The 25,771-nt window shown below is 44.0% G+C and overlaps 1 long non-coding RNA gene across 1 annotated transcript in view; it reads right to left on the bottom strand.

Annotated features, from left to right (window-relative positions):
- The window catches only part of LOC115083489, a 96,062-nt gene that overhangs the window by 58,154 nt on the left and 12,137 nt on the right, over positions 1-25,771 (bottom strand). The window contains exon 2 of the long non-coding RNA XR_003854344.1: positions 12,193-12,486. This is a non-coding gene — a long non-coding RNA (uncharacterized LOC115083489). The remainder of the gene's footprint in view (positions 1-12,192; positions 12,487-25,771) is intronic.

Genomic DNA, 25,771 nt, shown 5'->3' with positions numbered 1-25,771 from the left:
ACCTAGTGACCCCGTCACATACATTCAAAGGTGACCCTGTAAAGGACAGAGCTCCCCTTCCCTGCCCAAAAGGTAAATCTCAGATGCATGGAGTTACTATTTTTATTATACTATCACCTAGTGACCCCTCACATACATTCAAAGGTGATCCTGTAAGGGACAGAGCTCCCCTTCCCTGCCCAAAAGGTAAATCTCAGATGCATGGAGTTACTATTTTATTATACTATCACCTAGTGACCCAGTCACATACATTCAAAGGTGACCCTGTAAGGGACAGAGCTCCCTTCCCTGCCCAAAAGGTAAATCTCAGATGCATGGAGTTACTATTTTTATTATACTATCACCTAGTGACCCAGTCACATACATTCAAAGGTGACCCTGTAAGGGACAGAGCTCCCCTTCCCTGCCAAAAAGGTAAATCACAGATGCATGGAGTTACTATTTTTATTATACTATCACCTAGTGACCCCGTCACATACATTCAAAGGTGATCCTGTAAGGGACAGAGCTCCCCTTCCCTGCCCAAAAGGTAAATCTCAGATGCATGGAGTTACTATTTTTATTATACTATCACCTAGTGACCCAGTCACATACATTCAAAGGTGACCCGTAAAGGACAGAGCTCCCCTTCCCTGCCCAAAAGGTAAATCTCAGATGCATGGAGTTACTATTTTTATTATACTATCACCTAGTGACCCCGTCACAATACATTCAAGGTGACCCTGTAAAGGACAGAGCTCCCCTTCCCTGCCCAAAAGGTAAATCTCAGATGCATGGAGTTACTATTTTTATTATACTATCACACTAGTGACCCTGTCACATACATTCAAAGGTGACCCTGTAAGGGACAGAGCTCCCCTTCCCTGCCCAAAAGGTAAATCACAGATGCATGGAGTTACTATTTTTTTATATATATCACCTAGTGACCCCGTCACATACATTCAAAGGTGACCCTGTAAGGGGCAGAGCTCCCCTTCCCTGCCCAAAAGGTAAATCTCAGATGCATGGAGTTACTATTTTTATTATACTATCACCTAGTGACCCCATCACATACATTCAAAGGTGACCCTGTAAGGGCAGAGCTCCCCTTCCCTGCCCAAAAGGTAAATCTCAGATGCATGGAGTTACTATTTTTATTATACTATCACCTAGTGACCCTGTCACATACATTCAAAGGTGACCCTGTAAGGGACAGAGCTCCCCATAACTGCCCTAACCTGCAATATGGGCATCATACTACACATTAAACCACACCATCATACCCCAAGTCCCTAGTAGTGACAAAGTCATCTGTTTTCCATCTCTAGGCACTGTCAGTGGCTTGTATTTTCTTACAGTTATCCTGGCCTTTATCATCTCAGTTTACGCTGAATTCCAAATTAAACTTAGCAAGATGGACCTTATGTAAATGAGTAACCTCATAAAAGTCATCAAAAGGAACACTGAATTTCCTGTGCTATTTCAAGTTCCTTGGTCCCACCATATTCCTGTCTTGCCCTTTTTACCACCACTGTGACTTCACTCCTCCTATTGCCTTCTGACACATCCCTAAAAACTACACTGGAGCCTGACACATCCTGCTGATATATCCCCAACAAAATCACTGGGGTATGATTCATCCTGCTTCCTCATGCAGGCTCCCAGCAAGAACACTGGGGCTTCACTCGTCCTTGTTCTTCCTGACCTGTCCCTAACACTGGGGCCTGACCCAGCCTGATTTCTCCTATCACATCTCCAACAACAATACTGGGGCCTCATTCCTCATGCTTCCTCCTGTCAAGTCCCTAACAATAACACTGGGGCCTGACCCAGCCTGATTTCTCCTATCATCTCCAACAACAATACTGGGGCTTCATTCCTCATGCTTCCTCCTGTCAAGTCCTAACACAGCACTGGGGCCTGACCCAGCCTGATTTCTCCTATCACATCTCCAACAACAATACTGGGGCTTCATTCCTCATGCTTCCTCCTGTCAAGTCCCTAACAACAGCACTGGGGCCTGACCCAGCCTGATTTCTCCTATCACATCTCCAACAACAATACTGGGGCTTCATTCCTCATGCTTCCTCCTGTCAAGTCCCTAACAACAGCACTGGGGCCTGACTCAGCCTGATTTCTCCTATCACATCTCCAACAACAATACTGGGGCTTCATTCCTCATGCTTCCTCTCGTCAAGTCCCTAACAACAGCACTGGGGCCTGACCCAGCCTGATTTCTCCTATCACATCTCCAACAACAATACTGGGGCTTCATGCCTCATGCTTCCTCCCGTCAAGTCCCTAACAACAGCACTGGGGCCTGACCCAGCCTGATTTCTCCTATCACATCTCCAACAACAATACTGGGGCTTCATTCCTCATGCTTCCTCCTGTCAAGTCCCTAACAACAGCACTAGGGCCTGACTCAGCCTGATTTCTCCTATCACATCTCCAACAACAATACTGGGGCTTCATTCCTCATGCTTTCCTCCTGTCAAGTCCCTAACAAAAGCACTGGGGCCTGACCCATCCTGATTTCCCCTATCACATCTCCAACAACAATACTGGGCTTCATTCCTCATGCTTCCTCCTGTCAAGTCCCTAACAACAGCACTGGGGCCTGACCCAGCCTGATTTCTCCTATCACATCTCCAACAACAATACTGGGGCTTCATTCCTCATGCTTCTTTACTAAAAAAACCTAACTTGCCAACTACAGACCCTGCTAACTTCCGCCCCATCGCCAACCTACCCCTAATCTCAAGAGTGATGGAAAGATTCGTCAAAAGCAACTGTCTGATTACCTGGAGGAGAACAATATACTCTCTCCCCTTTCAGTTCGGATTCAGGAAATCACAAAACACAGAAGCTCTTCTAACATCACTATCCGACACCATCCTCCTCAACCTTGAAAGAAAACAATCATACCTCCTCGCTCTTCTCGACTATCCGCCGCATTCGACACAGTCAATCATGCCATCCTCCTCGAGCGGCTATCAGATATAGGAATCCAAGGAGAAGCTCACAGATGGTTTCAATCATTCCTAGAAAATAGATCCTATAAAGTCAAGATAAATAACGCAGAATCACCACCTATCAAATCAATCAGAGGAGTACCTCAAGGTTCATCACTATCCCCTACCCTGTTTAACATTTACCTGCTTCCACTCTGCCACCTACTTCTCTCCAGCCTCAAGCTAAAGCACTACATTTTCGCGATGACATTCAGATACTTTCTTCCCATCACAGAATCACTGCAAAAAACTTGGGCTCATTGGAACAACTGCTTACTATCCATCAATTCCCTGTTATCCAGCCTCAACCTTATACTTAACACAAACAAAACAGAAATCCTCATCATCTCGCCAGACGAAAACCACACTCGCTTCAACGTCCAAAGCTCATCAAATCCACAATACCACCCATCAACCACTCTCCTTCTGTCAGAAACTTAGGGGTGCGCCTCGACAATCAATTCAACTTTAAATCTTTCATCCACAACACAACCAAAGAATGTTATTTCAAACTCCAAGTGCTCAAAAATCTGAAACCACTCCTTCACTTCAGTGACTTCCGTTTAGTAGTTCAGTCTATAATTCTGTCAAGTTAGACTACTGCAATTCTCTTCTGCTAGGTCTTCCGATCTCATCCATAAAACCCTTACAGATGGTACAAAACGCTGCGGCGAGGTTACTCACCAACACCAACAAAAGAGCCCACATCACACCAATTCTGCTACCTCCATGGCTTCCTATAAAAACTAGAATCACCTTCAAGACATTATCAATGATCCACAAGGATATTATGGGCAGCGCCCATCTAAATCTTATCCGCAACTCCGCCTTCACACATCAAAAAGACCTATCAGATACAATTATTAGGTACTTTACATGCTCCCCCGATTAAAACTTCTCTAGCTAAACGAGCACTCTCCACAGCCGGGCCCACCCTTTGGAACTCATTACCGCCAGATCTTCGACTAGAAACCTGCCATCTAACTTTCAAGAAAAACCTAAAAACGTGGCTCTTCCGGCAAGCCTTTCCGGAATCGCAGGATCACTTCGACACCGATCAAAGAGCAAATAGCTCAATATAAAGTCCACGACCGCCCATACCCCAACCGGTGCACCTCAACCTTACCTACAAAGTAATTGTAATTAATCGTATCATTTATCCTTGCTTTTTTGACAAATTTTGTTGTCTATTTTATATTTTATAGTTTTTATATTCAACATTTAATATTTATTGTATTACGTTCTTTTGGTTCAATACTCTAATTATTGTTTAATGTAACGCTTCACCGGCGACAGTTTTGTTCTATGGAAACCGACTTGATTTGATATGTATATCGAGAATGTCGGTATAAAAAACCCCTAAATAAATAAATAAATAAATAAATAAATGCTTCTTCCTGTCAAGTCCCTAACAACAACACTGGGCCCTGACCTAGCCTGATTTCTCCTATTACATCTCCAACAACAATACTGGGGCTTCATTCCTCATGCTTCCTCCTGTCAAGTCCCTAACACTGGGGCCTGACCCAGCCTGATTTCTCCTATCACATCTCCAACAACGATACTGGGGCTTCATTCCTCATGCATCCTGCTGCCAAGTCCCTAACAACAGCACTGGGGCCTGACCCATCCTGATTTCCCCTATCACATCTCCAACAGCAATACTGGGGCTTCATTCCTCATGCTTCCTCCTGTCAAGTCCCTAACAACAGCACTGGGGCCTGACCCAGCCTGATTTCTCCTTTCACATCTCCAACAACAATACTGGGACTTCATTCCTCATGCTTCTCCTGTCACGTCCCTAACACTGGGGCCTGACCCAGCCTGATTTCTCTTATTACATCTCCAACAACAATACTGGGGCTTCATTCCTCATGCTTCCTCCTGTCAAGTCCCTAACAACAACATTGGGGCCTGACCCAGCCTGATTTCTCCTATCACATCTCCAACAACAATACTGGGGCTTCATTCCTCATGCTTCCTCCTGTCAAGTCCCTAACAACAACACTGGGGCCTGACCCAGCCTGATTTTTCCTATCACATCTCCAACAACAATACTGGGGCTTCATTCCTCATGCTTCCTCCTGTCAAGTCCCTAACAACAACACTGGGGCCTGACCCAGCCTGATTTCTCCTATCACATCTCCAACAACAATATTGGGGCTTCATTCCTCCTGCTGTCTCCTGACACATCCCCAAAATTAATACTGGGGCCTGACTCAGCCTGCTTCCTCCTGGCACATTCCCAACAACAAAACTGGGGCTTCATACCTCCTGCTTCCTCCTGAGATATTCCCAACACTACTGATGGTTCACTCATCCTGCTTCCTCCTGACACGTCCCCGAACAACAACACTTGCCACATTCTGCTGCCACCTGACACATCTGAACAACAACACTGGAGCTTGACACATTCTGCTGCCTCCTGACATGTCCCCAACAATAACGCTAGGTTTGACTTAGCCTGCCTCCTCCTGACACATCTCCAGCAGCAACACTAGGGCTTTATTTCTCTTTCTTCCTTCTGTCTCATCCCCCAACAACATTGAGGTCTGACACATCGCCAACAACACAGTTGCTTCACTTGTCCTGCTTCCTCCTGACACATCCCCAACAACACTGGGCTTCACTCCTCCTGCTTCCTCATAAAACTGGGCCCTGACACTACAGGAGTCTGATGGCACATCCAGCAGTAGCCTTCCACTTCCAAATCCCAACACAAACAGCACAGGGGTCTCAAAACATATCCAGCAGCAGCCTTCCACTGCCATACCCCTAACACCACCACATGAGTCTGACACATCCTGATCCTGCCTGCCGTGTTCCAAGCATCACTACTGGGGCATAACTCTACTGAGTAACTCTGCCTCCTTTTCCCAAAACACAACCGCATATTCATGACTACACTGAGATCCTCTGCCTCTTTTTCCTTGAACACTACTGCAGCTTCATGAATCTACTGAGATACTCCACCTGCCTATCCACAAACACTAATGCAGGATCATGAATCCACTGAGTTCCTCTGCCTCCTTTTCCCAAAACACCACCACTGAGGCATGACTCCACTGAGTTCCTCTGCCTCCTTTTCCCAAAACACCACCCCTGAGGCATCACTCCACTGAGTTCCTCTGCCTCCTTTTCCCAAAACACCACCACTGAGGCATGACTCCACTGAGTTTCTCTGCCTCCTTTTCCCAAAACGCCACACTGAGGCATGACTCCACTGAGTTCCTCTGCCTCCTTTTCCCAAAACGCCACCACTGAGGCATCACTCCACTGAGTTTCTCTGCCTCCTTTTCCCCAAACACCACCACTGAGGCATGACTCCACTGAGTTTCTCTGCCTCCTTTTCCCCAAACACCACCACTGAGGCATGACTCCACTGAGTTCCTCTGCCTCTTTTCCCAAAACGCCACCACTGAGGCATGACGCCACTAAATTCCTCTTCCTCCTTTTCCCCAAACACCACTACTGGGTCATGAATCCACTGGATTCCCCAGCCTGCTTTTCCTAAACAACTGTTTGGGGCAAAGTAAGTAAGGAAGTCAGTGGAGTCATGTCTCAATGGTGATGTACGCACACATATTATTTATTTAAAACCTTTTCTATACTGTTGTTAAGTTATATACCATCACAATGGTTTACAAAAAGGCACAAATTTAAATGTTCAGTAACAAACTGGGTAATACGTGTATAATGGTGCCAAAAGGTTTCGGTAACATCAAAATTCAAAATAAAGACTATTTGAGTGACTTTCATAAATCTTGTCCTTTTAAAGGTGAGCTGCATACTATTAATTAAAGTTAAAATTGAGTGCTGGTTGTTGAAGCATTAATGCCAGTTGTATTTCTCAACTTACTCTCCGTTTGCTTTGCAGAATGCTTGTTTAAAAAGCCAGGTTTTTAAGCTACTTTTGATTAGTTTGTAATTGCTCTGTAATCTTCAATGGGCATATTATTCGAAAGTAATGGTCCTGCCAGGGACAGTGCTCGATCCCTCACTTGTGTAAGTCTTGCCGTTTTTACAGAGGGGATGGTTAAGACATGGCTTTTCTGCCAAGCCTTCTCAGATCCCCCGGATACACACTAGATGACCTAATTCCCTTTATGAGCGATGGAACCTTGTACCTCTAAGTTCATTAAGCACTAGCCTGCTTACTCTATTGTATTATATTACTAGTTTTCTGCCATCCTAGACCTCTCTTTCCAGCTGATTAAGCCTCCAAGTTCACCCTCCTTGTTGAATGTAACTTTGCCACCTCCGTTCATATGTGTATTTTTGTTTCAGTTTTTACCCTGTTCGATGTAAACCGATCTGATATGGTTATTACCATGAAGGTCGGTATAGAAAAGTGTTAAATAAATAAAATAAATAAATAGGAGGGCTTTGTTGGCTGATCTGAGATTTCTTTGTGGAACGTGTACATGCAGTGCTGTGTTGAGCCACTCCACTTTTTCATCATGAATTAGTTTATGTACTGTACAGAGTACTTTAAATTGTATTCTGTGTTCAATAGCCAGCCAATGTAATTCTGCTAGTGTTTCAGTAATGTGATCTCTTTTTTTTCCCTGTGAGTATTCGTGCAGCAGAGTTTTGTAATATTTGGAGTGGTCTTATGGTTGTGTATGGTAAACCTAAGAACAGGGCATTACAGTAGTCAGTGCTTGCAAATATCAGTGCCTGTAGGACTGTTCGGAAATATGACAGTGTTAATAACGGTTTTAGTTTTCTGAGGATCATTAGTTTAGCGTAGCCTTCTCTTACTTTCAGTGTTATGTGTTTAAGATTAATTTCTATGCCGATTGTTACACCAAGGTTCCTCACCTTCTCAACTAATTCTACTTTTTGATTGTTCTTCAGTATAATTGGGGTTTGAATGATATCAATGTTTTTCCATTCCAGGTGTATGAATTCAGTTTTATCAATATTTATGACTAGTTCCATTTGGTTTAGTAGTTGTTTTATTATGTCAAGATAGATGTTTGCTAGGTTTAATGTTTTTTCAATTGAGTCATCAATTGGTAAGATTAGTTGAATGTCATCGGCATAAATGTAATGTATGATTCCCAGGACTGCCAGTAGATGGCACAGGGGTAGTAGGTAAATATTAAATAGTATCGCGGACAGTGCTGAGCCTTGGGGCACTCCTGTTTACCTGATATGCATTTTTGAATTGTACTTGAAAGAATCTATTACCAAGGTATGATCTGAACCAGGGAATTGTTTTGTTTTCTAATCCTATTTCTTCCAATCTTTTTAAGAGTATTTCATGGTTTACTGTATCGAAAGCTGCTCATAGGTCCAATAGTACAAGAATATAGGGGCGGATTTTAAAAGCCCTGCTCGTGTAAATCCGCCCGGATTTACGCGAGCAGGGCCTTGCGCGCCTGCGCACCTATTTTCCATAGGCCTGCCGGCGCGCGCAGAGCCCCGGGACTCGCGTAAGTCCCGGGGTTTTTTGTCGGGGGCGTGTCGGGGCGGGGCCGATCGACGCGGCGTTTTGGGGGCAGGGTGTGGCGTTTTGGGGGCGGGCCCGGGGGCCTGGTTTCGGCCCGGGGCGGTCCGGGGGCATGGCCGCGCCCTCCGGAACCGCCCCCGGGTCACGTCTCGGCGCACTAGCGGCCCGCTGGCGCGCGGGGATTTACTTCTCCCTCCGGGAGGCGTAAATCCCCGGACAAAGGTAGTGGGGGGTTTAGATAGGGCCGGGGGGGGGTGTTTAGATAGAGGAAGGGAGGGGAAGGTGAGGGGAGGGCGAAAGCGAGTTCCCTCCGAGGCCGCTCCGATTTCGGAGCGGCCTTGGAGGGAACGGAGGCAGGCTGCGCGGCTCGGCGCGAGCCGGCTGCCCAAAATCGGCAGCCTTGCGCGCGCCGATCCTGGATTTTAGCGGCTACGCGCGTATCTACTAAAATCCAGCGTACTTTTGTTTGCGACTGGTGCGCCAACAAAAGTACGTGAACGCGCCGTTTTTAAAAATCTACCCCATAGTGTTTTCCTGCTGTCAAATCCTCTCAGGATATTGTCTGACAGTGCTAGCAGTAAAAAATCTGCAGAACCAGAGGTCACGAGCTGAGGCTCCAGGGAGGAAGACTAAGAACCAATGTCAGGAAGTATTTCTTCACGGAAAGGGTGGTGGATGCCTGGAATGCCCTTCCGGAGGAAGTGGTAAAGTCTAAAACTGTGAACGACTTCAAAGGGGCGTGGGATAAACACTGTGGATCCATCAAGTCTAGAGGGCGTGAATAAAGTGGAGGCAGCAAAACACTGCACGGAGCGGCAGTAGCCACAGAGGCATTCAAACACTGCACGGAGCGGCAGTAGCCACAGAGGCATTCACGGAGCGGGATGCCAGTGGCCAGCAGTTGGTGTTCCACCTTCACGGAGCGGAAGGATGGAGGGCTGCTATCTCTAAAAAAAAAACAAAACAAAAAAACAAACAAAAAAATAAAAACAGGGGTGGGTAAGAGTATGGGGTAAGGGTGTGGCCTACTTGTTACAGCGGTTGCTACCCCTAATTGAGCTGGACGTTCACTTGGATGCAGATACGGCGCTGCTCTCTAAATTGGTGGTGGGGTGGAGGGGAATTAGGGCTGGAGGGTACTGGAAGCCAATAGTAATAGGTGGGAGAGAAAAAAAGGGGAAAAAAATGGATAAAGTGCGTAGCTTGCTGGGCAGACTTGAGGGCCGTTTGGTCTTCTTCTGCCGTCATTTCTATGTTTCTATGTTTCTATGTAGTGTTTCCTAAAGCCATGTTGTGACGGATATAGGATATTGTTGATTTCTAAATATTCTGCTAATTGTTTTTGTACAGTTTTTTTCAATAAATTTTGCAATTAAAGGTAGGTTTGACACTGGTCTGTAGTTGCTCAGTATTTAAGACTGGTTTAATGATTGCTCCTTTTAGCATATCAGGTAAAGATCCTTCATCTAGGGATAGGTTTATGATCTGAGTTAGCATTGGGGAGGCTATGTTCGCTAACTTTTTTATGTCGATAGTGGGTAGTGTGTCAACTATATGGGGTGCGGCTAGATCAGGGGTCAGGAACCTTTTTGGCTGAGAGAGCCATGAACGCCACATATTTTAAAATTAATTCCGTGAGAGCCATACTAACTACAACCCCCCACCCTCCTGACTCCAAGACCTACCAAATTCATTTACTACAACCCCCTACTCTCCTGACGCCCCCAAGACCTCCAAAATTAATTTACTACAACCCCCACCCTCTTGACCCCCCCCCAAGACCTGCCAAAAGTCCCTGGTGGTCCAGCGGGGGTCCGGGAGTGATCTCCTGGACTTGGGCTGTCGGCTGCCAGTAGTCAAAATGGCGCAGACAGCCCTTTGCCCTCACTATGTCACTGGGGTCGACCAATGGCGGCGGTAGCCCCTGTGACATAGTAAGGGCAAAGGGCCGTCGATGCCATTTTGATTATTGGCAGCCGACGGCCCTTTGCCCTTACTATGTCACAGGGGCTACTGCCGCCATTGGTCAACCCCAGTGACATTGTGAGGGCAAAGGGCCGTCGGCGCCATTTTGACTACTGGCAGCCGACAGCCCAAGTCCAGGAGATTGCTCCCGGACCGCTCCTGGACCCCCGCTGGACCACCAGGGACTTTTGGCAGGTCTTGGGGGGGGTCAGGAGGGTGGGGGTTGTAGTAAATTAATTTTGGAGGTCTTGGGGGGCTTCAGGAGGGTGGGGGATTTTGTTAGATTTTTACTTTTTTATTAAAGATTTGTCTGCGAGCCAGATGCAACCATCAAAAGAGCCATATATGGCTCCCGAGCCATAGGTTCCTGACCCCTGGGCTAGATGTTTCAGTGAATTCGGTCCATTGTGTAACTTCTCTTGTAGCCATTTTAATCTCTTGCTTAGTGGTGCTAGGTATTTTGTTTCTTAAGTTTATGATTTTGTCCGAGAAAAATTGTGCTATTTCGTTGCACCTGTTTTCTGGCAGATTTTGGGGCGAATCTGTTTTGTCACTGGTAAGTTCTTTTACTATGGTGAATAGTGTTCTCGGGTTATTCGTGAATTTTTCTATTTTAGAGCTGTAAAATTGATTTTTTGCCTCAAGGATTATTTTTTTTATAGTATGCTAGGTGTTTTCTGTATTTGGCTAGGTTTTCTGTTTTGTGATTATTCCATTCTTTTTCTTTTTTTCCTAAGGTTTCGTTTGATTTCTTTTATTTTGTCGGAATACCAGGGATTTGTATGTTTTAGTTCTTTGATGTGTATGTAATTTGTGGGGTTTATTTTGTCAGTTATTATATTAGTCATATTCACCCATGCTGATCTAGCAGAGCAGCAATTTTTTATAGTAAACTCATTTAAATTTTCTTCTAATTTTTCTTTTAGTCTTTCTAAGTTATATGGAGGATGGTACTTAAATTCAATAGGTTCCTTTTTTTGTTTTTCCAGTGGATTTAGAAACTTAATGGTAGATTGAATGAGAAAGTGATCTGACCAAGGGATTTGCGTGTAATTTGTGTTTAATTGTTCGAGGAGACTGTTGTTGATAAAAATCAGGTCTAGGGAGTGTCCTGCTTTGTGTGTGGGATTGTCTATAATTAATTTGAATCCTAGTGCGTTCATTATATCGGTTAGGGTTTTGCAGGTAGTTGATAATGGGTATACGTCCATATGAAGGTTAAAATCTCCGAGTACAATGGAGGGTTTTGAAATATTGAGATGTAGGGTGAGGAATTCAATTAATGGAGAGATGTTCAGTTCTAGGAGGGTTGGTGGACAGTATATAAGGCAAATTTGTATGTAATTAGTTTCAAATATTGCGATTTCATGATTCTGAGGTGGTGTGTTTGGTAACAGTTTGCATTGGAATTTCTTTTCAGTGATTAGTAGTAGGCCACCACCTCTTTTATTTGTTCTTGGGATTGAGAAAACATCGTAGTTTTTTATGCTATTTGATTTTTCAGAATTGTGTCTGATTTTTTTAACCATGATTAAGTTATTGCAATGAAACTAGGTTTTGTGTTGTAAAGTAGATATGTGATTATTGGAAATCTCTTCTTTACGGATTGGGCATTCACTAGTAGGAAAGTTATCATCATCATTAATTTGTTTATAGTTACATTATTTGCACTAAATGTCCTTTTTATTGGGATGAGGTTGTTTGAGTTTCTATTTTTTGTTTTTATCGCATGGTAGAATTCTTTGGGTTTTCTTGTGGAGTTGTCCTTGTACTAACCTCGGTTCAGGCAGACCTGTATTGGGTGTGTGTCTTGCGTTTTTTCCTTTTCATTCATTTTTTTGTTTTTTTTTTCTCTGTTTTGTTCCAGATGGTTGTGTTGGAGGTTCAATTTGCAGCTCAAGGTGTACGCCCCTTTGTCACGCCCCTTCGACGCGCGACGCTGGCGCGCGATGCCTCTGGTCCTGGTCCGGATTTAAACCACTCCTTGGCGCGCTTTTCCGACGCTGCTGATGTCAGCAGCGTCAGCCAAGGGGGCAGGGCGTGTCTCTACCGGGATCGGAGGTGCAGCATCTGAAAAACAAAAAAGAAAAGGGGGAACAAGCAAAGCAAGTGAGTTTCTGGCCTCTGGTGACTCCTGAGGCAGCTGGCAGTGTTATAAAATCGGGCGTAGATTAGTTCGCGCCGGGTTGTGCAAACAAATCTACGCCCGTGCGTTTTTTTAAGATCTGGCCCACTGTGCGTTGGGCAGAGCAATTTTCTGCCATTTTCGAATACTGAAAGGGCTCTCAACATTTTCTTGAGATAAATATCATTAATATAAATAATGGAAGCTCTTGTTCCTAAAAAACAAATGATAAATGAATTAGAATAGAATTCTAAAAAAATGGTTTTGAGCATGGCACATTGCAACCAATGATTACAATGTATGAGTGAAATACAATGTTTTGAGTTCCCTTTTGAATTCACCAAGAAGGGTGGAACACGATTAAGTGAATATAATATCACTCCAACATATGAGGGTCTCATTAATAATCCTCCTATTTATTTAGTTTGTCCATTCCTCTGGTTTGATAGATTTTTGTATTTGATTTACTACTGGAACAGTGTTGGATTACATTGGTATGATTGAACAGAATGAGTGGTATCTCCCATGCCACTCTGCCTTAATGGTATGGTATGTCCACTATCCTACACCTTCGGATCCTAGTGCCACGTGGCCTTGCCGCCATGCATGAGTTTTATGCCTTGGGATTATTAACTTCTTTCTGCCACTGTACCTTCCTGGCATACTCCAGTTCTTACCCCTTGAAGTCTTCTTGCCAATCTGGGGTGCTGCGGTGCACCTCTCCTATACTTTATCTGTACCTTGGGATTTTTCTTGCCATATTTTCTACTTTCTTCCCCCCTTCATGGTGCCTTAGGGTGGTGCCAGTTTGCCTCTTGTGATGCCATTGTGTATGTCACTTAGGGTGGTGCCAGTTTGCCTCTTGTGATGCCATTGTGTATGTCACTATTGCTGGCATCCTGTTTTTGCACTTTGAGGTATAACATAAGAACAAAAGATATGCCATATTGGGTCAGACCAAGGGTCCATCAAGCCCAGCATCCTGATTCCAACAGTGGCCAAACCAGGCCACAAGAACCTGGCAAGTGCCCAAATATTAGATAGATCACAAGCTACTATTGCTTATTAATTACCGTCATAGCAGTTTATGGATTTGTCCGCTAGGAACTTATTCAAACCTTTTTTAAACCCAGTTACACCAACTGCTATATCCACATCCTCTGGCAATGAATTCTAGAGCTTAACTATGTGCTGAGTGAAAAAGAATTTTCTTTGATTTGTTTTAAATGAGCTACTTGCTAACTTCATGGAGTACCCCCTGGTCCTTCTATTATCTGAGAGAGTAAATAGCCGATATACATTAACTTGTTCAAGTCCTTTCATAATTTTGTAGACTTCTATCATATCCCCTCTCAGTTGTCTCTTCTCCAAACTGAACAGCCCTAACTTTAGCCTTTCCTCAGAGAGCAGCTTTTCCATGCCCCTTATCATTTTAGTTGTTCTCTGCAATTTTGCCAGTGCAGTTATATCCTTTTGAGATGCGATGACCAAAACTGCACACAATATTCAAGGAGCGGTCTCACTATGTAGCAATACAGAGGCATTTACATCCTCCATTTTACTTTCCATTCCCTTACTAATAATTTCTAACATTGTTTGCTTTTTTGATTCCCACAGCACACTGGGCCAATGATTTCAATGTGTTATCCACTATGACACCTAGATCTTTTCCTGGGTGGTAGCTCCTAAGATAGAACCTAACATTGTGTAACTGCAGCAAGGGTTATTTTTCCCTATATGCATCACCTTGCACTTGTCCATCTTAAATTTCATCTGCCATTTGTATGCCCAGTTTTCCAGTCTCGCAAGGTCCTTCTGCAATTCATCACAATCCGCTTGATTTAACTACTGTGAATAATTTAGTTTCGTCCACAAATTAAATTTCATCTGCCATTTGGAAGCCCATCTTCCAGTCTCGCAAGATCCTCCTGCATCACAATCCATTTGAGATTTAACTACTCTGCATAATTTTAATCTAACCATAGTGCACAAGTCCATCCACTCGCACAATTCCAATTGGTTGGATGAACCCTTTCGTCCTATACGCACTGAACGACCCACTCGCACTGTCAACAAAGGCACCCTCTCCATTCCCCCATTGAAAAAAGCCCACCTCTCCTCTACTAGGGACCGTGCACTATCCATTGCAGGCCCTAAACAATGGAACACCCTCCCTACCACTCTCAGGCTAGAGCCATGTTACGCCAAGTTCAGAAAAAAACTTAAAACATGGCTCTTCCGACAAGCCTACCCTGATTAAGTACACCGACTTCTGCAAGTATCTTGCCTACGCCTTGTATATTCCTGTAAATAGTCCGTTGCAGTTTTTATTTATTGCTTTAATTCCTCCACCTCCTGCTCTTTGTATACTCCTCCTTGTTCGCCCTCCCTGTTCATTGTAATTTCTACCTTTAAAGTTACATTGTAAACCGGTATGATGTATGCATACTAATACCGGTATATAAAAGTTTTTAAATAAATAAATAAATCTGCAAATTTGATCACCTCACTCATTGTGCCCTTTTTCAGATTATTTATAAAAATATTAAAAGTACCGGTCCAAGTACAGATCCCTGAGGCACTCCACTGTTTACCTCTCCACTGAGAAACAGACCATTTAATCCTACGCTCTGTTTCCTGTCTTTTAACCAACTTGCAATCCACAAAAGGACATCATCTCCTATCCCATGTCTTTTTAGTTTGCTTAGAGGCCTCACATGCAGGACTTTAGATGGTAACATAGTAATGACGGCAGAAAAAGACCAAAATGGTCCTTCTAGTCTTCCCAACAAGCTTCCCAAGGTAGTAACTGCTGCTCCGTGCAGGTTACTTCCATGTTAAGGGTAGTAACAGCAGCTCCATGCCGATTAAGCTTTATTTATTCCCATCCTCTAGCCTTTAGGTGTCCACAATGTTTATCCCATGCCCTTTTGAAATCCTTCACAGTTTTAGTCTTCACCACTTCCTTCGGAAGGGCATTCCAGGCATCTACCATCCTCTCAGTGAAGAAATATTTCCTGACATTGGTTCTAAGTCTTCCTTCCTGGAAGGGAGGAATGCCTTCTGAAAATCCAAATACACCACATCTACTGGTTCACCTTTTTTCCACATGTTTATTCACCCCTTCAAAAAAGTAAAGCAGATTTGTGAGGCAAGGCTTGCCTTGGTAAGTCAGTGCTGGTTGTGTCTATAGTTTCCCGGATCACCCCTGGATACCTTTTTAAATATAGGGTTACATTGGCCATCTTCCAATCTTTAGGTACATAAGATGATTTTAATGATAGGTTACAAATTGTTATCAATAGGTCTGAGGTACAATGGATGATTTTAGTGATAGATTACAAATTACTTGTAATAGGTCTGAAATTTAATGTTTGAGTTCTTTCAGAACCCTGGGGTGTATACCATCTGGTCCAGGTGATTTACTACTCTCTCCAGTTTGTCAATCAAGTCTACCACATCTTCCAGGCTCATCATGATTTGGTTCAGTTGATCCAGCTGTGTTCTTCTTTCTCTTGCTGCTTCTTTGCTCTTCTACTCCTGCTAATGCTGGAAGCCTGGTATCCCTTTACCCCTTTGCAAAGCCTTAGTCTAATATTTATGCCACTTTTGATGCCACTTTGCCATAGTCTATCTACCTTGCAGTTCTTTCCCCCTACTGCCCAGGAGGGGAGGCTTAGGTTGGCCGTCATATTTGGTGATTCGATTATTAGGAATGTAGATAACTGGTGGCTGGTGGGCGTGAGGATCGCCTGGTAACATGCCTACCTGGTGCGAAGGTGGTGGACCTCACGCGTCACCTAGATAGGATTTTAGACAGGGCTGGGGAGGAGCCGGCTGTCGTGGTACATGTAGGCACCAACGACATAGGAAAATGTGGGAGGGAGGTTCTGGAAGCCAAATTTAGGCTCTTAGGTAGAAAGCTTAGATCCAGAACCTCTAGGGTAGCATTCTCTGAAATGCTCCCTGTTCCACGCGCAGTCACCAGAGGCAGGCAGAGCTCCAGAGTCTCAATGTGTGGATGAGACGATGGTGCAAGGAAGAGGGATTCAGTTTTATTAGGAACTGGGGAACCTTTTGGGGAAGGGGGAGTCTCTTCCGAAGGGATGGGCTCCACCTTAACCAGGGTGGAACCAGACTGCTGGCGCTAACCTTTAAAAGGAGATAGAGCAGCTTTTAAACTAGAACAAAGGGGAAAGCCGACAGTCGCTCAGCAGCGCATGGTTCGGAGAGAGGTATCTTCAAAGGATACTAATGATGCATTAGAATTAGGGCATCCCGACAGTGAGGTTCCAATAATAAGAAAAGTAGTCCAAGTGCCTGTAACTAAAAACTCACCTGAGCTAAAACATTCTAACTTATCCCTATCAGTTAAAAAGCAGAATGAAAATACAAAAAAAAACAAACTTTGAAATGTATGTATGCTAATGCCAGAAGTCTAAGAAGTAAGATGGGAGAATTAGAATGTATAGCAGTAAATGATGACATAGACTTAATTGGCATCTCAGAGACATGGTGAAAGGAGAATAACCAATGGGACAGTGCACTACCGGGGTACAAATTATATCGCAATGACAGAGAGGAGCACCCGGGAGGAGGTGTGGCACTTTATGTCCAGGATGGCATAGAGTCCAGCAGGATAAACATCCTGCATGAGACTAAATACAAAATTGAATCTTTATGGGTAGAAATCCCTTGTGTGTCGGGGAAGACTATAGTGATAGGAGTATACTACCGTCCACCTAGTCAAGATGGTGAGACGGACAGTGAAATGCTAAGAGAAATTAGGGAAGCTAACCAAATTGGTATTGCAGTAATAATGGGAGATTTCAATTACCCCAATATTGACTGGGTAAATGTATCATTGGGACATGCTAGAGAGATAACGTTCCTGGATGGAATAAATGATAGCTTTATGGAGCAATTGGTTCAGGAACCGACGAGAGAGGGAGCAATTTTAGATCTAATTCTCAGTGGAGTACAGGACTTGGTGAGAGAGGTACAGTGGTGGGGCCGCTTGGCAATAGTGATCATAATATGATCAAATTTGATTTAATGACTGGAAGAGGAACAGTGTGCAAATCCACGGCTCTCATGCTAAACTTTCAAAAGGGAAACTTTGATAAAATGAGAAAAATTGTTAGAAAAAAACTGAAAGGAGCAGCTACAAAAGTAAAAAATGTCCAAGAGGCATGGTCATTGTTAAAAAAAATACCATTCTAGAAGCACAGTCCAGATGTATTCCACACATTAAGAAAGGTGGAAAGAAGGCAAAACGATTACCGTCATGGTTAAAAGGGGAGGTGAAAGAAGCTATTTTAGCCAAAGATCGTCATTCAAATATTGGAAGAAAGATCCAACAGAAGAAAATAAGATAAAATATAACGTTGGCAAGTTAAATGTAAGACTTTGATAAACAGGCTAAGAGAGAATTTGAAAAGAAGTTAGCCGTAGAGGCAAAAACTCACAGTAAAAACTTTTTTAAATATATCCGAAGCAGAAAGCCTGTGAGGGAGTCAGTTGGACTGTTAGATGATCGAGGGGTTAAAGGGGCACTTAGAGAAGATAAGGCCATCGTGGAAAGATTAAATGATTTCTTTGCTTCTGTGTTTACTGAAGAGGATGTTGGGGAGGTACCCGTAATGGAGAAGGTTTTCATGGGTAATGATTCAGATGGACTGAATCAAATCACGGTGAACCTAGAAGATGTGGTAGACCTGATTGACAAATTGAAGAGTAGTAAATCGCCTTGACCAGATGGTATACACCCCAGAGTTCTGAAGGAACTAACAAAATGAAATTTCAAACCTATTAGGATAGCAAATGTAACCCCAATATTTAAAAAGGGCTCCAGGGGCGATCCGGGAAACTACAGACCGGTTAGCCTGACTTCAGTGCCAGGAAAAATAGTGGAAAGTGTTCTAAACATCAAAATCACAGAACATATAGAAAGATATGATTTAATGGAACAAAGTCAGCATGGCTTTACCCAAGGCAAGTCTTACCTCACAAATCTGCTTCACTTTTTGAAGGAGTTAATAAACATGTGAATAAAGGTGAACAGGTAGATGTAGTATACTTGGATTTTCAGAAGGCATTTGACAAAGTTCCTCATGAGAGGCTTCTAGGAAAAGTAAAAAGTCATGGAATAGGTGGCAATGTCCTTTCGTGGATTGCAAACTGGCTAAAAGACAGGAAACATAGAGTAGGATTAAATGGACAATTTTCTCAGTGGAAGGGAGTGGACAGTGGAGTGCCTCAGGGATCTGTATTGGGACCCTTACTTTTCAATATATTTATAAATGATCTGGAAAGAAATACGACGAGTGAGATAATCAAATTTGCAGATGACACAAAATTGTTCAGAGTAGTTAAATCACAAGCAGATTGTGATAAATTGCAGGAAGACCTTGTGAGGCTGGAAAAGTGAGCATCCAAATGGCAGATGAAATTTAATGTGGATAAGTGCAAGGTGATGCATATAGGGAAAAATAACCCATGCTATAATTACACAATGTGGGTTCCATATTAGGTGCTACAACCCAAGAAGTGATCTAGGCGTCATAGTGGATAACACATTGAAATCGTCGGTTCAGTGTGCTGCGGCAGTCAAAAAAGCAAACAGAATGTTGGGAATTATTAGAAAGGGAATGGTGAATAAAACGGAAAATATAATGCCACTGTATCGCTCCATGGTGAGACTGCACCTTGAATACTGTGTACAATTCTGGTCGCCGCATCTCAAAAAGATATAATTGCGATGGAGAAGGTACAGAGAAGGGCTACCAAACTGATAAGGGGAATGGAACAGCTCCCCTATGAGGAAAGACTAAAGAGGCTAGGACTTTTCAGCTTGGAGAAGAGACGGCTGAGGGGGGATATGATAGAGATGTTTAAAATCATGAGAGGTCTAGAACAGGCAATTGTGAATCAGTTATTTACTCTTTCGGATAATAGAAAGACTAAGGGGCACTCCATGAAGTTAGCATGTGGCACATTTAAAAACTAATCGGAGAAAATTCTTTTTTACTCAACGCACAATTAAACTCTGGATTTGTTGCAGGTGATGTGGATAGTGCAGTTAGTATTGCTGTGTTTAAAAAAGGATTGGATAAGTTCTTGGAGGAGAAGTCCATTACCTGCTATTAAGTTCACTTAGAGAATAGTCACTGCCATTAGCAATGGTTACATGGAATAGACTTAGTTTTTGGGTACTTGCCAGGTTCTTATGGCCTGGATGGCCACTGTTGGAAACAGGATGCTGGGCTTGATGGACCCTTGGTCTGACCCAGTATGGCATGTTCTCAGTCAAATTTGGAGATGCCATTCCACCCCACATCCCCTACAACAAGGAGTCCCACAAGGTTCCTCCCTATCCTCCACCCTCTTCAACATTTACCTTACCCCACTCTGCCAACTCCTCTCAGAACTGCAACTTAAATTTTATCTCTATGCTGATGATGTCCAGATCATCATCCCCATTCAAAAACTCTATTGCTGATGCCCTAGAACACTGGGATCACTGCCTCACCGCCATCAACTCCCTACTCACCAACCTCCACCTAGCACTCAATACCAACAAAACCGAACTTCTTCTCATCTCTCCACAAGCCCCTCTGCCCCCCTATCTCTTGACCCTAGGATTAACACACCCTCAGCACACAACCATTCGTAAGGGACCTGGAGTTCTTCTCGATCATCAACTAAATATGAAGAAATACATTAACTCCATTCTAAAGAAGGTTTTTTCAAGCTCAACGTCCTGAAGAAACTCAAACCCCTGCTATACACCCAGGACCTCTGTACAGTGATCCAAGCCACCAACTCAGCCAAACTGGACTACTGTAACGCACTCCTCCTAAGGCTCCCTTACTCCACAATAAAACCACTTCAAATGTTGCAAAATGCAACAGCAAGAATCATCTCATAATACCTGTAAATTTGAACACATCACCCCTATCCTCAGAGATCACACTAGCTCCCTATCCCTTCCCGCATTCACTACAAAGCCCTAAACTATTGTTCACAAATCCATTCACTCTCACAACTCCAACTGGTTAGACATTCCTTTTAATCGCCACCAATTCCACCCTGCCCACCAGAACCACTAATAAAGGCACTCTACTTGTTTCCTCCCTAAAAACAGCCCACCTGGCCACCAGACGTGACGTGCCTTCTCAATTGCGGGCCCTACACTCTGGAATTCCATGCCTCCAGACCTGCACCTTGAACCTTGTACTATCAAATTTAAAAAGAAATTAAAAACCTGGTTATTCAGAAAAGCCTACCCTGAATAGCCCCTATCACAAAAATGTCTTCCCATGTGCATTTATGTATTATACCCCTATCCTGCCGTTAAGGATTCCTATGCTCAACTTATGTTGGCTGTTTTGTTAACCTAACTTTCCATGCTGCACTTATGTTATCCCCTTTCCCAGTTTCCCATTACCTGTTATGATGTATTTTCTATGCTTTAGTTCAAATGTGAACCGATGTGATGTACCTACTAACACCGGTATATAAAAGACAATAAATAAATAAATAAATAAATTTTCTCTTACAAAAAGAGGTCTCGGAGGAGAATCTGTTGGAACTGAGAGGAAATTGAGTTGGTAGCCTCGAGATATTATTGCAAGTACCCATTGGTCTGTTGTTATTTGAACCCAATGGTTGAAAAGGAGGATACTCGACCTCCTACCGGAAGCTCTGGATGAGGATTGGAGAGATGGCTTTGGTCTCTGGGAAAGGCCTCAAAAGCCAGCAGCCGGTCCCGTCTGTGGTGGAGGTTGAGGCCTAGTTGCCCTAGGTTGTCTGGGCTGAGGCCTTTGTTGTGGCCTAGAAGATCTGCTCCTAGCTGTTGGAGGGTAGTACCGTCTCTGACTGTAGAAGACTCTTCTAGGGTCTTTCCTTTGAGGCCTTCGAGATGGCTGTGAAGGTGGATCCTGCAGAATTGAGGAAAGTTGTCGCAGGGTCTCCGTGTGCTCTTTTAATAGAGCAAATGCATCCTGTACTTTGGATTCGAAGAGGTTATCTCCCAGACATGGGAGGTCGACTAATTTGTCTGGACTTCAGGCCTGAGGTCTGAGGCTTTAAGCCAAGCCCAACGTCTTGCACTTATACCTGATGCAGCCACTCTGGATGCTGTCTCGAAGCCGTCATAGTACTTGCCTGCCTCCAGTCCTTTGTGGATAAGTGCCTGGGCTGCTTCCTGATGTTGTGATGGAAGCGATGGTATGAAGTCCTGCATCTGCTTCCACAGATTTCTTTGGTACCGAGTCATGTATAATTGATACAAAGATATTCTAGAATTTAACATGGCTCCTTGAAAGACTTTTTGCCCCAGGGAATCCAAGAATCTGTGATCTTTACCTGGGGGGATTTGAGGAATGTGGCCTTATCCTCTTGGATTTCTTTTGCGCAGACTCTACCACTACTGACTGGTGGGGAAGCTGTGATTTTTGGTAGCCAGGAGCAGACTGTACCAAATATGTATTGTCCATTCTTTTATTAACAGCAGGCACTGAGCATGGCTGTTCCTAAATCCGATGTTGCAAGTCGAGAAGGACATCATGGACTGGTATGGCTACCACTTGCTTTGGAGGGTCTACAAATTGGAGAACCTCCAATGTTTGTTGCCTTACGTCCTGCTCTGTGACCAAAGTGAAAGGTATGGTGTCAGCCATTTCCTGGATAAAAGTTGTGAATGATAATCTTCTGGTGGAGATTTTTTCCTTGGATCCGATGGGGATGGATCTGTCATGAAAGCTTCAGATGAGGTACCTGAGTGTGTATCACTCCAAGTATCATATGGATCTTGTCTAAGTGGAGAAATTGGAGAGGTTCTGGGCGGTCGAGGAAGCCCTGAAGGAACTGGTTGTGGATCTTCAAAGGGTGATTCCACAGGGTGTTCTTTCCCAGGTTTGGGAGGAAGAGCACCGACCAACTCATCAAATCTCTTCATTATAAGTTGGTAGAGTGCCAGTTCTGGATGTCCCGGGTCCCTGGGTGAGATTGGCATTGATGGTGTCGGTGCCGGAATCGACGATGGTGTCGGTATCTTTGGTGGTCGTGCCAGCATCACCTTAACTGGATCGGTTGTAGGTAACGGCATCGACGGAATCGTCGGCATCGACGGGGTCACCGGCTTCAGTGTAATCACCGGCATCAGTAAAGGTACCGCATTGGTTCAAGAACCAGCATCGGTGATCACACCGGCATCGGCGAGGTCGCCGGAATAGGCGTCTGTTCTTTAAGGGCCTGGAGTACCGCTTGTCTGATAAAGTCGGACAATTCCTGCGAAACAGCTGGTGCAGGCAGAGCAGCTGAACGTGGTGGTGGTATAGGTGTCGATACTTGCTCCACAGCACCCTGTGGAGGTTCGACCGAAGGAGGTATAGGCCCCGGCGCCGAGGGTAGCGGAGTTTCCTGAGGCTTAAGCCGTTTAGCGGTCGGTTTCTTCCGGGAGAGGGGTGTCGCTGGAGTCGGTGTGTGCCAATGTCGGTGATGATGTTTTGGTCAATCTTTGATCACTGACCTGATCGATGTCGATGGCGATGGATGATCTCCGGACCCCTCCAGACAACAATTTTTCAACAATATTCGCTTTGTGACCCCCTCCGGAGACGATTTTGTTGATGTTGAAGGAGAAGGAAGAAGCTGTAGGTGAAAAAGATGTTCCATCTTCTCCTGTCAAAGTTTTCTTCCTTTGGGAGTCATTTCTGCACATTGAGGGCAGGTTGAGACATCATGTTTATCTCCTAAACAGATAACACACTTGAGGTGTGGATCTGTTATAGACATTGTCCGATTACAAACCGGACATTTTTTAAAACCGGAAGCCATTTTTTGTCGACAGCCGTCAATGAAAAAAGGGAAAAGAAAATGTGAAAGAAAGTTTTTACTCAAGAGTAAAAACAAGAGTGCGATTTCACACCAGACGGTGGAAATCTGAGAGAGATCCCCTATGGGAGAAAATTTCTTGAGAAATAAATGACTTTTTTTAGTCAGGTAATACTGTGAGGAAAAACTCACAAGGCTCCTTGCTCCGTGATGCTCACAGCAGCACGGAAAAAACGAAGACTGAAGAGAGACCCCTGTGGCAGAGAATATCATGGCATGCTGGGCATCCTCAGTGGCCTCACAGGGCCAGTCAAAGTTTCTAGAAACTTTGACAGAAAGTTTTCCCGCAATAGGGCTCCATCAGTAACGTCACCCATATGTGAGGACTAGCATCCTGCTTGTCCTGGGATAATATGCTTTATTGTGATGATCCGTTCATATTTATCAAGTTGAAAACTAAGCATGAGGATATTTTTTATGTTGAACATAAAAACAGGGGTGTTGATCTAGGTGGGGATTTCAGAAGTTGACGTGTTCTTGTTTTCATAAATCCTGTGTATATGTTGGTATGGGATGAGGAATGCAGTTCCCTCAGGTCAGACGTCATTTATACATCTGTAGAGAGGTGATGCTCATTTGGAAGATGTTAAGAGTTTTAGGGTTAGTTTGGGAAGATTACCTGAGGAGGGTTGTAAAAGGTTGGTGGGCAGGAGAGTAAGCAGAGGGTAAGGTGGGCGTGGGAGGGAGATAGAGTGGACAGGACAGTTGGGGGTGTTAGAGGGGAGCCAGACAGTAGATAATGGCTTTGGTGCCATATACTGGAGGTGGAGTAAGCAGCAGATTTGATCATTTTGGAGAACTAAGGGTTGGAACTTAGGCAGCGGAGTCCATAACTTTTATTGGGAATATGGATGATGCACAACCCAAGTGAGATATTCCTCTTGGAATGTATCAGGCATGCTGGGCAGACTGGATGGGCTGATTGGTCTTCTTCTGCCGTCATTTTCTATGTTTCTATGTTTCTATAAGATCTGTAGTTAACAGATATAATATTTTGTTTGCTTTGCAAAGACATATAAGGGTAAATTTTAAGAACTTGCGCGCGGGCATCCATGTGCACGCGCTACCCGGTGCACGCACATGGACGCCCAATTTTATAACATGTGTGCGCAGGTGCGCGCATGTTATAAATTGGGGGTCGGCGAGCGCAAGGGGGTGCACACTAGTGCATCTTGCATGCGCCAACGCCCACAGCCTTCACCTGTTCCCTTCCCCTTACTCTATCCTATCTACCCCTTCCCCTAACCTTCCCGCCCCCTAGCCCTATTCTAACACCCCCCATTCCTTTCACTTACTGTTTGCACCTGCCTTGGGCAGGAGCAGGTTGCGTGCGCTGGCACCCTGCCGGCACGCAATCCCCCGGCACAGCGGCAAATGGCTGCTGTGCCAGGGACCTCTAGCTCTGCCCCTTTTTCGAAGCCCCGGGACATACATGCGTCCCGGCACTTTAAGCATGTCACCGGGCCTTTTAAAAATAGGCCCAGCGCACATCGCACTTAGGCATTTAAAACTACCCCTTAGCCGTAGTAAATGTTCAGCGAGCTCTCCACCCTCTTGAGATGGAATACCTATATCTCTCATGTATAGACTACCTGCTGGTAAGTAGGTCAGAATTCTCCAGGGTGGTTCTATCTATATAAAAGGTTCTCTGGAAACTTCAGACCATGTGGATTTGGAAAGTTTCATCCTCCTGGGGCTTCCCAAAATATTTATACATTATCTGAGATTTAAGGAATGGGAGGAATTCTGTGATATTAATAAAGAGCACAGGGCCTATCCCATCGTTTTCTGGGAAACAGCTAAAGTGGTTTTAAGAGGCAACATTATAGCATATATGATGATATTTGGCTCATGAGATTCTAAATGTTCTTTGTTGAATGAGATTCTAAACTTAGAACAATTGGTGTGTGTTGTTAAAAATCCCAGAAACTTTGGGTATAAACTTAGAACAACAAGTGCATTTATTTATTTATTTATTTGATCAAGAGACTGTTTGAAATGAATCCCTCTTCTATAAATGAATGTATTTATTTATTTGCTTATTTAATTTTTTGATCAAGAGGTTGTTTGAAATGAATCCTTCTTCTACTAATAAGAACACATTTATAACTGTGCAAATGACTTTCAATTCTCTATTACAACAATGGGCTAGGAAAAATTTGCTATACTATAAAAGTAAATTCTTTGACTTCAGTAGTAAACCAGGGAGGACGTTGGCTAATGTGACCAAAAATTGAAAGGGACAGGAGACAGGATGTGAGATTGGGCATGACCCTTCCTCAATATCTTAAATGTTTTTCTAGAATATGCTCCTTAAAAGAAAATTATTAT

Source organism: Rhinatrema bivittatum, chromosome 2, assembly GCF_901001135.1.
Source record: "Rhinatrema bivittatum chromosome 2, aRhiBiv1.1, whole genome shotgun sequence".
Taxonomy (NCBI): domain Eukaryota; kingdom Metazoa; phylum Chordata; class Amphibia; order Gymnophiona; family Rhinatrematidae; genus Rhinatrema; species Rhinatrema bivittatum.
Note: the sequence above shows the minus strand (reverse complement) of the source record. Positions and strands in the feature narration are given on the sequence as shown.